Source organism: Rana temporaria, chromosome 7 (assembly GCF_905171775.1).
Source record: "Rana temporaria chromosome 7, aRanTem1.1, whole genome shotgun sequence".
NCBI lineage: Eukaryota > Metazoa > Chordata > Amphibia > Anura > Ranidae > Rana > Rana temporaria.
The window spans coordinates 141,825,399-141,841,836 of NC_053495.1; positions in this window are offsets into that span (position 1 = coordinate 141,825,399).

The window sequence follows — 16,438 nt, forward strand, 5'->3', positions numbered from 1 at the left end:
AACTTTTTAAAATTCGACGCAGGAACGACGGTCATACTTAACATAGGATACACCTCATATAGCAGGGGTAACTATACGCCGGGAAAAGCCTTACGGAAACGTCGTAAATGTACTGCGTCGGCCGGGCGTATTTTCGTGAATTTGCGTATCTAGCTGATTTACATATTCTAGGCGTAAATCAGCGTACACGCCCCTAAAGCGTAAATATGCAGTTAAGAGACTTACGTCGGTCGGATCTTAGTCAAATCTAGGCGTATCTGCTTTTATGAATCAGGCGCATAGATACGACCGGCCGGACTCAAAGATACGCCGTCGTATCTTCTCTCTGAATCTACCCCAGGGTCCGTTTCCTGGGTGACATGCCCGGAACTGGGCATTGAGCCATCAGCCAGGTGGACAGTCAGTCTTTGGCTCCTGTGGTGGAGAGAAATAGCGACTCTCTTTGCCACTGTCAGATCCAAAAAGCAACTACATGCCCCGGAATCCAGTATTGTTTGGAGGTGAACTTCTTTTCCTGCTATCAGTAATGTGACAGGAAGAGTGATGAGAGTTGAAGAGGACCTGGACACCTGACAGTTGACCGGGGTGCGGAGGACCGATTTCCTGGGTCTTATGGGGCAAAAGGTTATATAATGACCCGTTCCCCCGCAGTAGAAGCAAAGGTTCGCCTGTCGGCGACGAAGTCTCTCCCCTGAGGTTAATGCTGGATGGGCCAGGCCAAGCTGCATAGAACTAGATGTGGGTGGAGATTCGAGCAGTTGGGGGGTTTTGATGCGTTCAGACCGGCGCTCTCGTAAGCGTCTGTCGAGTTGAATAGTCAGTAGGATGAGACCCTCTAGGGTTGAAGGGGTCTTGACTCTAGACAGTTCGTCCTTAAGGGATTCAGATAGTCCCAGCCGATACTGCTAACGTAACGCTGCCTCGTTCCATCCTGAGTCTGAGGACCAGGTACGGAATTCCACTGTGTAATCTTCCGCAGGGCGCTGACCCTGCAGTAGGGCATGTAGAGCAGGTTCAACAGTGGCTGCCCGCAGGGGATCGTCATATAACTGGGCCATTAATTCAAAGAACTGGTCCACAGAATTGATGTGGGGACTCTCCTGCTCCAGTAAGCCATGAGCCCATACTTGGGGTTCATCAGTCAGCAAGGAAATAATGAATCTCACTTTTACTGTTTCAGAGGAAAAAGTCTGTGGTTGCAGAGCCAGGTACAGGTAACATGCGTTTTTAAAGGATCTGAATTTCTTCCGATCACCGGTCAAGCATTCAGGTTTTGGCACTCGTGGTTCCGGAGGGGGCATCATCACAGCAGGAGTGGTAGCCAAGGAATTAGTTAAAGGTGACCCCTGACTTGTGGGAGAAGGTGTCGCAGGCAGGTGCTGCAATCAGCCCTCTAATTGGCGGTACTCTTTCTGGACTTGGATGGCCTTGGTGAGGGCCGTGATCTGTAGGCTGGCGGCTTCCAGCGGGGAGACACCTCCGTCGGCCTCTGACATGGCTGGTTGATACTCTCAGGAACTTGGTAGGAAGCCGAGATGCTGGGAGGACTCCCCTTGCGGCCGAGTGCAGCACACCACTGAAGGTGACACAGCAGGTGTGGTGCCCACAGAAGCACGGTTGCCTGGTTGCTGAAGGCAGACATGCTTGGGAGGTCCAGGAGACAGAGACCAGTGAAGAAACTGGAAGCTGAGCCAGGAGCCAGGCCAAGGATCATTCACAGGAAGACAGTCCGTAATCAGAATGACCAGGGGTGAGCCGAGTCTTAGTACAGAGAGCAGGATAAACAGATGGGAGAGCAGACAGAAGGAGGTCAGATGCAAGCCAAGGGTCGAGCCAGAGGATCAGGAAGAGTGGGTCAGAACAAGCCGGGTCGGTACACAGGTGATCAGATCAACAGGAAATTCAGGATACAGGAACACAGGTGGAGCTAAAGATCAACCAGCAAATGCAGACACTAGCAGACTTCCTTATATAGGCCCATGTGACCTGCTGGTAGAGATACTGGGTCCTAAAGTCCTTCTTCTGACAGAGATGCTAGGTCCTAAAGTCCTTCTCCTGCTGTTGGTTCCCTGGCAGTGCCTTTGCAGGTTTGCCAACCCTGCACCATTACGCACAGGGATGCTCCTATTTCCCTGACAGAGACTTTTGTCACAGGGTCATTTAAAAAAAATGACAGGTAGAGGAAGAGGCAGGCCCTTCCAGAGGGGTGGTAAGGGTAGGGCAGGAGCACCAGGCCGGAGTCAAAGTGGGAAGTGGCACAATGTTCGTTCGATTACGTCAAAGAATGCACCAGACTTGGTTGAGTGGCTCACCACCAACACCACCACCACCACCATATACCCTCCGCTTGAGTCACAGGAATTATTTTCCGATCCATCAGAAGACATTTCGAATGCGCAGCCATTCTTGGCATTGGTGCAGGAAGAGGAGGTAGCAACAGCCCGCACTCAGCAGTCTGACGACAATACTCAGATCAGCCCAAGGAGGTTGGTGCCCGCTCTTACTGCCTACTCCGAGATCTCTATTGTTAGTGATGGGGAAGGTGACGTCGATGATGACGTGTCTACACACGTCACGTGGGTGCCCACAAGAGAGGAAGAGGAGGGGAGTTCAGAGGGAGAGATGGACCAGCAGATAGGGAGGAGAAGCCGGCCGAACTTACATTGCACAGGAGGGACAAACCAGACTCCTAATGTATCAGGAGCGAGCCATCAACCATGTATTGTCACATCTGGTGCTCCCAGGATGCCGGCCCATGGCTCCGCAGTGTGGGCTTTTTTTAACGTGTCCGCTGCAGACAATAGTGTTGCCATCTGCATAAGTCGCGGTAAGCCCAACACTCACCTAGGGACGACCACCTTAAGAAGGCACCTGGCCTCCCATCACCGAGCCCAGTGGGAGCAACGGCATCAGAACCCAGAAAGCCACACTACAGGCTCTCTCCGTCCAGCCTCTTCTCCTTCTCCTTCCCCTCTATGCTCACAATTGTCCTCCACTCCACCTTCCATCGTGCCGTCCTCACGTTTTTCTGCAAAAAGGCAGGCTTCCGTGGCCCAAATGTTCAATCATAAAAAAACGATGACGCCGGATAACCCTCTTGCCAAACGGTTGACCGCTGGCTTGTCGGAACTGATAGCCCACCAACTACTGCCATATAAACTGGTGGACTCGGAGGCCTTTCGAAAATTTGTGGCCATTGCAATACCACAATGGAAGGTCCCAGGAAGGAAATTATTTTCACAGAAGGGCATCCCAGAGCTATATGGCCATGTTCAGTGGCAAGTGAATGTATCTCTGGCACACAGTGTCAGTGCCAAGATACATCTGACCACAGACACGTGGTGAGACATTGCCATGCTGTGCTGCGTCTGTTGTGCCTGGAAGACAAGAGCCACACTGGTCCTGAACTCCTTTCAGCTTTGTGTTCATAGGCAAATCAGTGGCTAACACCGCTCAATTTGACAGTTGGTAAAGTGGTGTGCGACAACGGTGCCAATCTGCTGAACGTGCTGAAACAGGGCAAAATTATACACGTGCCATGCATGGCACACTTCCTTAACTTGGTCGTGCAGCGATTCGTTGCCAAATACCCTGGGGTCCAGGACGTCTTGCGGCAGGCCAGGAAAATCTCAGGCCATTTCAGAAGATCTTGCATGGCCATGGCTCGCCTTGCTGACATTCAGTGGCGACACAACATGCCTGTCAGACGTTTTATTTGTGACTGCTCAACACGATGGAACTCAACATTGAATATGTTTGATAGGCTGCTCCAGCAGAAACGTGCAGACTGCCTGTATGAACTCTGCGGCAGGACAGGTTCTGGGAGCTTGTTTTTTTTTGCACCGCACCAGTGGCTGCTCATGTGGACTTCTGCGGCCATTTGATGAGATCACCAAACTGGTCAGTCGCAGCCAGGGCACCATCAGTGACATCATACCTTACGCCTTCTTTCTGGAGCGTGCATTGCGTCGTGTCATTGATCAAGCCATCGAGGAGCAGGAGCAGGAAGATGAAGAAGTCGCAATGCTGGATGAATTTCCAGGGGGGGCTACTCCACCTGAGACAAGTCAACAACGGGGGTTTGAAGAGGAGTCAGAGGAGGATGGTGCCGGGGCGGAGGAGGACTAAGAAGAGCATGCTTTAAACCTTTCTAGGATCCCTGGTGTTGTCCGTGGATGGGGGAAGGAGAACGAGAACGACATTATCGTGAATGATGAGCAGGAGCCAGGCCAGTACAGCGCTTCCAGTTTAGTGCAAATGGGGACCTTCATGCTCCAGTGTTTTAAGAGGGACCCCAGTATAAAAAGCATAAAGGGCAAGGACCAATACTGGGTGGCAACATACTTAGACCCCCGATACAAACCCGACAAAAACATGGCGGAAGTGTTACCACCATCACAGAGGGCTATCAGAATGCAGCACTTCCAGGCCTTGCTTCAAGAAATGCTGCATTCTGCTTTTGCGTCCGCTGGTAGAGGAATTTCCACTCACAGAGAAACAGTTTTGGGTACCAATCCAACAGCGCCTGCAAGAAGAGGGCAGTTTGAAGATGTGTTGGTCACTAATGATATGAGATCATTCTTCCGGCCGATCCATCGACAGCTGCCCTCCGGATCCAGCATCAGGGAACGCCTAGACTGACAGGTGTGCGACTACATCGGGTTAACGGCCGATGTGGACGCACTGAGAAGTGATGAACCCCTGGACTACTGGGTGGGCAGGCTTGACCTCTGACCAGAGCTTGCACAATTTGCAATGGAACTGTTGGCTTGCCCCTCATCCAGTGTCCTGTCCGAAAGGATGTTCAGCGCAGCAGGGGGGGGGTAGTGACCGATAAGCCTAGCTCACAACCGTGGTGACCATGTGTCACATTTATAAAAATGAATGAGGCATGGATTTTAGAGGAATTCAACACATGTGACCAGTAGACCAGGTTTCATTCAAATTCAGGTGAACGCCTGTGGGCTAATTTTTTGGGCCTGTACTGGCCAAAACTTTCTTTATCCGGCGAATGCCTAATGTACCAGCCACAGAATACAAAGTTGTTTGCTGTCAGTTGAACGCCTGTGGCCGTGGGCAAATTTTTGGGGCCTGTAATGGCCGACACTTACTTCTGTATCCGGTGAATGCCTAATGTACCACCAGCCACAGAATACAAGTTTGTTTGCTGTCAGGTGAATGCCTGTGTGCCGTGGGATAATTTTTGGGGCCTATAATGGCCGACACTTACTCCTGTACCTGGTGAATGCCTAATGTATCACCAGCCACAGAATAGAAAGTTGTTTGCTGTTAGGTGAACGCCTGTGGCCATGGGCTAATTTTTGAGGCCTGTAATGGCCGACACTTACTTCTGTATCCGGCGAATGTCTAATGTACCACCAGCCACAGAATATTAATTTGTTTGCTGTCAGGTGAACGCCTGTGGCCATGGGCTAATTTGTGGGGCATGTATTGGACGGCACTTACTTCTGTATCCGGTGAATGCCTATTGTACCATCAGCCACGGAATACAAAGTTGTTTGCTGTCAGGTGTGTGAGTGAGTGACTTGTATAGCGCAGCAAATGCAAACTTAATCGCCTCCAGGCGCTTGGAATCCAGCGTCATACCGGTCTTTCAGAAGAGGTGGGTCTTTAGTTTTTACCACCAGCCACGGAATACAAAGTTGTTTGCTGTCAGGTGAACGCCTGTCGGCTAATTTTTGGGGCCTGTAATTGCCGACACTTACTTCTGTATCCGGTGAATAGCTTAATGTACCTCCAGCCACAGAATTCAAAGTTGTTTGCTGTGAGGTTTTTCACTTAATACTTCTGGGGCCCGCCGCGAACTTGCGGTTCGCGGACATTTGCGAAAGTTCGCGGTTAGCGTTCGCAAACCGTCCCGTCAATGTTCGTCCATCACTACATATAAGCCTTTAAAATGAGCACTTTTGACTTTTCATGTTCGTGTCCCGTAGACTTTAATAGGATTCGTATGTTCGCTCAAACTTTTTGCCTGTTCGCGAACCAAACCAAAGGGTGTTTGGCTCATCCCTAGTGAAAATAACTAAAATCAGTTATTATTATTTAGTTTGTAGGAAAGTTACAGACCACACCAGTGTGAAAGCAGCCTAAAGCACCTGAAAACTGCCTCCCATGCCTCCCGAGTGTGAAAGTCGAGTGCTTTCACACTCGGGCGGTGCGCTTTTGGTACGTTAGAAAAAGTCCTGCAAGCAGCATCTTTGGGGCAGTTTGTAGCGCTCCCAAAATGCCCTGCCCATTTAAATTAATGGGCAGCGCTTCAGTAGCACCTGAAAAAGCGATTCGGAAGCACTGCAACACGGGCGTGAAGAAAAAGCTCTTTGTTGTCTGCAGATTGAATCTGAATGGAAGTGTCTTTTTCAATATTATTCAGTTGATGCACTTGAAGTCTTCTAATGAAGAAATGCAGGGTCTGCATACCTTTAGAAGTGATTAACCCTTTGGGGGAATCTCACCAATAAAGAAATTTTTGTTGCAGTAGATACCTAAAATCTGACTTGTATCATTGCGCAGATTTCTGGGACGATCAGAGAGTCAATCACACAAGCAGGAAATTATATTTTTGGGGCATTCAGTTTACCAATGGTGTCTAGATTGCCATATTGCATTGAATTATAAAGAATATTACAGTACTGCAGATTGAAAAGGAAAAAACATTTTTTAATACCATTCAATATTCAACATGGCGTGTAAAAATTATATATGCTATATTTTTTATTTGCAAAAGTCAAGTTACCCTTAAGGCCTCATGTACACTGGACGATTTTATAGCTACTGTTTTTGGCTTCAGATGTTTTTTCTGCAGCCAATAAACTCCCCAGCATGTTTTCCTATGTGTCCATGCACACATAGGCCCGGATTCAGATACATTGGTGTATCTTTTGGCGGGCGTAACGTATCTCAGATACGTTACGCTGCCGGAAAAAAGGGCGCAAGTTCCGTATTCAGAAAGAACTTGCGCCCTAAGTTATGGCGGCGTAACGTCTGTGGTCCGGCGTAAGCCCACCTAATTCAAATGGGGATGATGTGGGCGTGTTTTATTTAAATGAATGGTGACCCCGCATATTTTACGTTTTTTACGAACGGGGCATGCGCTGTTCATGAAAGAATCCCAGTGCGCATGCTCGAAATTACGCTGCAAATCGTCATTGCTTTAGACGTGAACGTAAGTTACGTACAGCCCTATTCGCGAACGACTTGCGCAAACGACGTAAAATTTTCAAAACTCGACGCGGGAACGACGTCCATACTTAACATAGGATACCCCTCATATAGCAGGGCTAACTTTACGCTGGAAAAAGCCTAACGTAAACGACTAAAAAAATGCGCCGGGCGGACGTACGTTTCTGAATCGGCGTATCTACCTAATTAGCATATTCATTGCGTAAATATACGGAAGCGCCACCTAGCGGCCAGCGCAAATATGCAGCCTGAGATACGACGGTGTAAGACACTTACACCGGTCGGATCTTAGGGAAATCTATGCGTAACTGATTCTATGAATCAGTCGCATAGATACTACAAAACACAACTCAGAGTTACGACGGCGTATCCGGAGATACGCCGTCGTATCTCCTTTCTGAATCCGGGCTTTTCAGGGTTTATCAGAGTTTTTGAGCCATAAGCTTTTATGGGAGTATGGTTTTGCTAAAAAAAGCTAAATAATGCCAAAGCTAAAATAACCCAAAAAAACGCTGAAAAGAAAAACGTGCAAAAACGCTAAAAAACTCACGCTACCATTTTTTACAGCTATGTTACTGCCTTTTGTATGACATCCTGTGTGCATGAGGCCATAAAGTTCAATAAGTCTGACTTGATGGATGAGAACAGGAAAAAATATTAATGTAAAAACTATTTTGGTGTGATTGAAAGTATATCTAAATAACTTTTCTACTCTCATCCTGCTAATAAATGTATTCACGAAAGATCTGCTCAAGTACATTAAAATGTAGTTTGCAATCATGTTGCAATGCCATGGGTTTTACAGACAAATACATGAGATGTTGTTAAGGCTTCTGTAATTAAGTAACTTAAGGAGGCTGAGTTTTCTATTATATGGGAGTATTCTAGCTGTGAAAGAGCTATTAAGATGACAGGATGCTGTGTTTCTCATTTAACATTAAGTACCAATATAATAGTATTTTATACTTTCAATGTGCAGGGTTATGGGCTAGGTCACTGCAGAATTAAACAAAATGATGTAGCCTTTAGATTCTTCATTCTTACCACCATGAATAAAATATAAATTCACTATAACATATACAATAGCATGCACCATGTTAACAAAGTCATGCATTTAAAATTGCGAGATGCAATAGGGCCACTTACACTTTGTGAGTACTGTTAAATCAGCAACAGTATATATTTGTCAAAGGCATTTAGCAATATTCAATTTGTCTTGTGAAATACACACATTTTTGGAGAAATAATTTTGTTTCTAGTTTACTGAAATATTTCCTAATCTTAAATTAAAAGCCAACTGTTTTGTGTTTGTTCTGGCTTCCTTGCCCACCTACCCCCTCCTGGTGCACAGCTGAGGCTCTCCAAGCTCCAGGCTCCATTGGCTGTTCTCCATATTCCCCTCCATGACGGGTCCTTTTCAGGTTTTATAACATCCAGCATCATTCATCCCACTTCCTATGGGCCCAGGCCAACATGGACACACCTGTTTGTGGTTTGCCATCAAGTCAGTTTATGTTTAGAGCAGCCTTTTTCAACCAGGGTGGGGTGCCTTCTGGATGCTTCAGGGATGCCTTGGAAAAATGCCTAAAATGTGCTCTAAATTGCCCCATAATTCTGTACAAGCCAGCAGCAAATGGGTCACCCTGCCTTTTTTTGATACACAAAGCCACATATTTTCATTGTGCAGCATTACAACCTTGGGCACTGCGCTGGTTGAAAAAGAGTACATTTGGCACCGACACACCATGCTTGTTTGACCCCTCCCCCCATGCCCTTCTATATCAGCACTGGAGTCATGTTAGCTGTGTGGGGCAGAGAAAATTAGCAAAAGTACCAATGCGCAAAAGTGTATGCAATCAAAAAATAAATCACCTCTAATGTTGGGTTGTCTGATGTGTATGGATGCTGTTACATTACAAAGAACAACGCTGGCCATAATGTTCAGGGGTCTTCTTAGCAGTGCCCAGCAGTGCCACCTATCAGTGACCACCAGGGCATATCAGTACTGCTAAGCAGTGCCCACCATTGCCACCTACCAGTGCCAAGTATAAGTGCCCATCAGTGCAGCCAATCAGTGCCTATCAAAAAAAATCATATGGGGGGGGCGTGGCCAACCGCCGAGCTGCATGGACGCCTGATCTCTCGGCTCCCGCACTGACCGGAGGATTCGATACGCTTTGCGCTGACCCACGCTCCACACCATGCACCAACCGAACCCGCATACACTGGGGAACCAACCCAACACCTCCCGCAAGAGAACGAACTACCGCCCGCCACGCAAACTGACGGATTTCTTCTCCTCGCCTCACGGAGCTCACAACCAAGATGGCGCCCGCGACCGCTCGCCGCGAGGGGAGAGATCCCTCACTGACCTGTCAGCTGCTGATGGCGATGCGTCTGCCCGCCCTGGCTCCTTCCTCCCCGATTCTCCATCGCCTCTTGGGACATCCTCCACTACCAACAGCCCTGCTAAAGCGCGGATGCGCATGGATCCCGGGCTCCAGGCCTCTGAGGTAAGGCCTTCCCTGGACAGTCTCCCCTCCCTGACGCCAGCATCCTCCCCTATAGCTGCCTTCCCCACCACTGATCAGCCGGTCATGGATACCGTGCTAAAGGACATGCTGATCTCCCTGCACAGCTCACTCCACGCTGATATCTCCACCATGTTCACTGCTTTCAAATCTGAGATGGTCCATATGCACAGCAAAGTAGGCCGCATTGAGCACCAATTAGGCGCCATGACCGTTACAGTAAACGATTTGGTGGATGCACACGACCATACCAGGGATGAACAACAGTGGGTAAGGGCCAAGATGGCAGACCTCGAAGACCGTTCGAGACGCAACAACGTGAAAATACGTGGCATACCAGAAACGATCGTTCCTGCCGATCTCAATACATACGCCAGGAAAATGATTTCTATGATCCTGCCTGATCTCCCCCCTGTGGAAACGATCATAGACCGTATACACAGATTGCCAAAACCATCACACCTGCCACCTGAAGTGCCCCGCGACACTCTCATGAGAATACACTTCTACCATGCCAAAGACATGCTCATGTCCAAATCTAGGCGCCTAGGCCAATTACCAGATCCCTACGCGAAACTGCAGCTTTTCGCCGACATCTCCCAGTACACCCGACAGCAAAGAAGGCAACTCCAGACCATCACTAAACCGCTGAACAACCACAAGATCCCCTACCAATGGGGGTTCCCAACCAAACTCCTGATCACCAGGAACGGGGTGAAACACAATGTACACACCGTAGAGGAAGGCATCCAACTGCTCAGGAAGTGGCACATTATTCCTGGAGACCCCTCATCCCCTAAAACATGGATCCCAGATGACTCACACCCCACCGCCATGGAATCTCACCCCAGTGTTGCTTATTGACCAAGCAGTTAGTGCACCTACTCCAATTCCTTTGTTATGCACTCCGGTCAGTGCCTGCTCGTTGCAGTTGTCACACGAACTTTTACCCCCCAAGCACTCAGTAGTCGTTCCGATATACTACTGATCACGGTGTCCTGGTACACCCATCAACGTTACTGTGCTACTTCACTTTACTGTTGCTTTGCTAACCCTTGACTTCTTACTTCCTCCCTCTCTCCCTCCCTCCCTCCTGACCCCCGGAGAGCATCGAACCTCTACGAAAGAATAATCCGTGAACTGTGCCCTTCCTGCAACCCACGTGACACCAACTTCGCCTCGCTACACCCCATCGAACTGTGAGTACTTACCTATACACGTCTATTACACCTCTCCACCCACAATGCCTAAATTTTTGACCTTGAATGCTAAGGGCCTCAACCACCCCGCTAAGAGGGCATCGCTGTGGAAAACAGCCCACTCTTCTCTCTGTGATATACTATGTGTGCAAGAAACGCACTTTAAATCTACCGCAGAACCTCCCTGCACAAATAAACACTTCCCAACTATCTTTAAAGCCTCTGGTCCTGAAAAGAAAAATGGAGTCCTGATCGCCATTAAGGACACTGTGGTCTTTACCCTCCACAACAGCATAGCCGACGCCAATGGCAGATACCTACTTCTAGACTGCTCCATGAACAACGTCAGATACACCATTGTCACAATTTATGTACCAAACACACGGCAAATCAGCTTTTTGTCCAAGCTAATGAAAAAGATCAATCGCTTCAAGCAGGGCCACCTCGTTCTCTGCGGAGACTTTAACATAGTCCCCGACAACTCGATCGATGCTTCCTCCCGATCGGGCAGAATTGCCTCACCTATGGGTTCCTTTTTAAGATCACACGATCTTTACGACGTCTGGAGATGCCATCACACCACAGAGAGAGACTACTCCTATTTCTCCCCTCGTCACAACTCCTACACAAGGATTGACTACTTCCTAGTAGACAAATGGTCACTTCCCGCTGTCTCTGCATCCGACATATCCACCATTACGTGGTCTGACCACGCACCGGTCACCATGACCTTGAATGACTCTCCCCCCTCTACACGGACAAGGATCTGGAGAGCGAATGCCTCCATCATTCACTCCCCGACTCACTCTGAACATATTAGAGAACGCTTAACCGAATTTTTCTCCCTCAATGCAGGCTCTGTAAAAGATAACTCTACACTATGGAATGCGCACAAGGCTTTTGTAAGGGGGATCTTTATTCAATTGGGGGCTAGAGAGAAAAGGAGGAAAGCACATCGCCTAGACACCCTTACCTCTGACATAAAAGCTTTGGAAGCCCAAAACCAATCTACTCCCTGTAATGCTACCAAACACAAGCTAGACCTCTTAAGACAGGAATTAAGGGCCCATCTCTTGGACTCCTTTGAAAGGGCACACACCCATTTCAAAGCCAAACATTATTCCACTGGCAATAAAGCCGGCAGGGCTATGGCCAACAGAATCAAGGGTCACCTTTCTAAATCAAAAATTACCCACTTATTCCACCCCTCCTCGAACAAGAAACTCATTGACCCCTCAGAAATTGCTGATGCCTTTAGCTTCTATTATAATACCCTGTATAACTTGAAAGATGACCACTCGGTGCACCAACCGTCCCCCCAAGACATAGCATCATTTCTACAAGAAATTAATCTCCCTAAACTGTCTAAAGAACACTTAGAGTCCCTAAATGCCCCATTTACTCGCGAGGAAATCCAACGCACGATCTCAGGGCTACCCTCAAATAAGTCCCCGGGCCCCGATGGCCTTACTAGCGAGTATTACAAGAAATTTGGCTCCGTCCTAGCGCCATTTCTAGCTAACGTCTGCAATGATGCTGCTTCCTCCTCCTCTCTACCTCCTGAAATGTTATCTGCTCTGATTGTCACCCTGCCGAAGCCAGGTAAGGAACCCACCTGTGCCCAAAACTTCCGGCCCATCTCTCTCCTAAATCTGGACGCCAAGATCCATGCCAAACTCATAGCCAACCGTTTGATGAATTTAATGCCCCTGCTCATACACAAAGATCAATCCGGCTTTACTAAGGGTAGACAGACATTCGACGCGACCCGTAGAATTATCAACATTATTCATGCTGCAGGGTCGACTCGGACGCCTTCTCTGCTCCTCTCACTGGACGCAGAGAAGGCGTTCGATCGAGTCCATTGGGGGTATATGCATGCCACCCTCACTAAATTTGGATTTCAGGGACCTATACTCTCCGCCATCATGGCACTATATTCCTCCCCTTCGGCCCAAGTGTATACCTCGGAAATACTCTCGAAACCCTTTTTAATTACCAACGGCACGCGTCAAGGCTGCCCCTTGTCGCCGCTCATATTTAATCTCATTATGGAACCGCTAGCGGAACACATCAGGCGCCACTGCTCGATAACGGGTTTTAAAATTGGCACCCTGGAGCATAAAATCAACCTATTTGCGGATGACGTGATCATAATGATGACGGACCCCCTTTCCTCCCTGGCTTCGGTACAATTGCTGTTGCAGAGATTTGGCAAAGTGTCTTACTACAAGGTAAATGAACATAAATCGTATATCCTAGATTTGGGCCTAGACGCAATCACCAGCAACTTACTTAGAAACAAATATCCGTACCCCTGGGCAGACACAGGCATACCATACTTGGGTATTACACTAACTAAATCTACTACAGATCTATTTTCCCGCAACTATGCTGAAGTGAAACTGATGCTAATCCGAGAAACTGCAAACATCTCCAAATACGAGTTTTCCTGGGTAGGCCGACTTGCGGCTTTTAAAATGATGATTCTACCCAGACTACTCTATATCTTCCGCACGCTCCCAATTCCGCTACCGCAATCATACATTAAAGCCCTGCAATCTATCTTAGGACACTACATATGGCAAGGCAAGAAACCCAGATGCAGTCGAACTAAACTTATCAAACATAGATCAGTGGGGGGTATGGGCCTAGTTGACATTAGAGACTACTATATTGCCACTGTACTCTCTCAAATGCGAGAATGGGTGACGATACGCCCAAACACACTTTGGGGTGATATAGAATCCAATATGATTCCGGGCTCCAACTTATCCCAATGGCTGTTTAGCACGACTGCAAAAGCCCCTCGACTCTGCTTATACTCCCCCACCATTCAGGCTTCTGTCAAAGTTTGGAAAATACTCCAATCCTCCAAATGGACGGCTCTCCCGACTAAACCAGTCCCTGTACCTATTGAGACTCTCAAACTGCTGACCCCTGACCTACACATCCCTACCTGGCTGACTAGACGACTTACCCACGTCCACGAACTACGCTCCCTAGTGACCAGCACTTCCTTTCTCCATGCCCAGCAAACCCTCCACGCTCCCGCTTCAGACTACTTTACGTATTATAGGCTACAACACTGCCTTACAGCTTATCCGTCTCTGGAAAGCTCCATACCCACTAAACTGTGGCACTACCTTTTCTCTGCCGAGGGACAAACCAGAGGCACCTCCTTAATTTACGCGACCCTACAAGAAAAAAACTCTTTCCAAAAATCCAAACCGCTCACCAACTGGGAATCTGACCTCCTAACCCAATTTTCTGACCACCAATGGCAGACAGCTATTAGATTACAATACATACTTACAAATACACTTCCTGCACCTCCCTGTGGGAACTTTCGCAAAAATTACTAATGAGATGGTACCTGACCCCAGCTAGACTGGCTAGATTTCACCCTCACACTTCCCACAAATGCTGGAGAGACTGCAACGACCCTGGCACTCTTCTCCACATATTCTGGACCTGCCCACACCTACAACCACTGTGGGCGTCGGTGGAATCGATGTTACAGGACATACTTGGCCTTCCCATTTCACTGACCCCCCAACTGGCCGTCCTTAATCTGACCATAGAAGATATACCACCTCCCCTGAGACTGGTGACTTCTCATGCCCTGTTAGCAACGAGACTTTTGATTGCTAGGAACTGGAAATCTAAGACTGTCCCAACAATATCTGACACAGTGAAACTGGTGCAAACCCACTACACCTACGAAATCACCCTGGCACGTAGGAAACACTCTGGCCCTGCCATCCTAGACCTCTGGTACCCATGGAAGGTTTGGTTTGATAGCAAATGGACCCGCTGATATATACTATGAATGTATGAATGTACCAATTTACTTGGATGCTCTCCTACCCCCCCCCCCACCCTCCCCTTCCCCCAATGCTCATACCCCCCCCCCTTTTCTTAACTAGTACAAATATGGGTTATTAGTACAATGCGTTTCTTTTTGTTTGGACATATCCATGTTATACAATACATGTCCTGTAGTTACACGCTTGCGAACCTCCATTGTTGCTTTTGCGATGTATATTTCCTTATGATCTGTTACTGATGTAATGACTATTTGACAATACTCAATAAAAATATTTGAAAGAGAAAAAAAAAAAAAATCATATGGGTACAATGTAGCATGACCAAGCAATTGTCAATCAAAGAGTGACAGCGCTGAAACCTGAAAATTGGCCTCTACATAAAGGGGGTTTAAGTGCCCAGTAAGCAAGTGGTTAAGTCAGTTATGCAATATATATATTAATATATATATATATATATATATATATATATATATATATATATATATGGCATTATTTTTACATGACCTCACAGAATAAAGTGGGGTTCACACTATAAGAAAAACGGATGAACGTTCGTCCGATTTTTCTCGATTTTTCACAGGAAAGTGGGCAAGCGACGTTCTGACGTCACCGCGTTACCCGCCAAACCCGAAAGACACGGGCAGGCAGATCGAGGAGCCAGCCGGCTCGATACTTTTAATGCTTCTAACATTGAATGTCTCTGTAAGGCCCTGTACAGACGAGAGGATATCCGTTGGAAACGGTCCGCTGGACCGTTTCCAGCGGACATTTCTGCTCCCGATTTTGATCTGATGGGCTGTACACACCATCAGATCAAAATCCCAGCGGAAAACATACACAGTGCCGTGCCGCGCCGTCGCCGCGACGATGACGATTTAGTGAAACAGAAATACCGGAGGATCCAGCATTTTTTCTTTTGCATTTATTGGAGAGTTTGGTGGATACATATAGGAATTCCATTCTGTGTCACTTAGTGAATGATGCTACAGCATGCATACCACTTAAATGGAAACAGAGACTACCACCTACTACAAGTATGTGGTATCAAAAAGTGGAGGAAGTGAACAGGATGGAAGACCTAGTATGGACAAGTAGGAAAAAGAGAGAAATCTAATTAAAAATGTGGTCACCATGGAATGATTTCATTGCCTCGGGAGAGGGGAGGGGGTGGATGGAGGGGGACTGAGGGGGGGGGGAGAGGAGGAGATGTTGGGGGGTGGGTCTAGGGGGTTCCTCCTTTTTTTGGGGGGGGGGGTATAGGTAGGAGAGTGAAAGGGGACTACAAATAGGAAGGAGCAGATGGAATAATCTGGGACAGAAGCTGAGTGGGATGAGCTATGGGGTTGCGCCCCCCCCCCCAGGCTTGATAATATGAGAAGATATGTGAGGTGGGGAGTAGAGGAGGAAGAAAAAAAAAACTCCCTTGCTTCCCCCCTCACAACTATCTGGATGATTACTGTGACCCAGACCAGGGGTCCCAAAGTGGTGGCCCAGCAACCCATTACAAGGCTGACAGTTACAAGCATGACTCCCACAGGCAGAGGCATGATGGGACTTGTAGTTTTGCAACAGCTGGAGGGCCGCTAGTTTGAGACCCCTGCTTTAGACATTGAAAAGATGCAGTCTGGGTGGGGATGGGGGGCAAACCGCTGCAGCTTTCCAATCCTTCCTGTCAGGG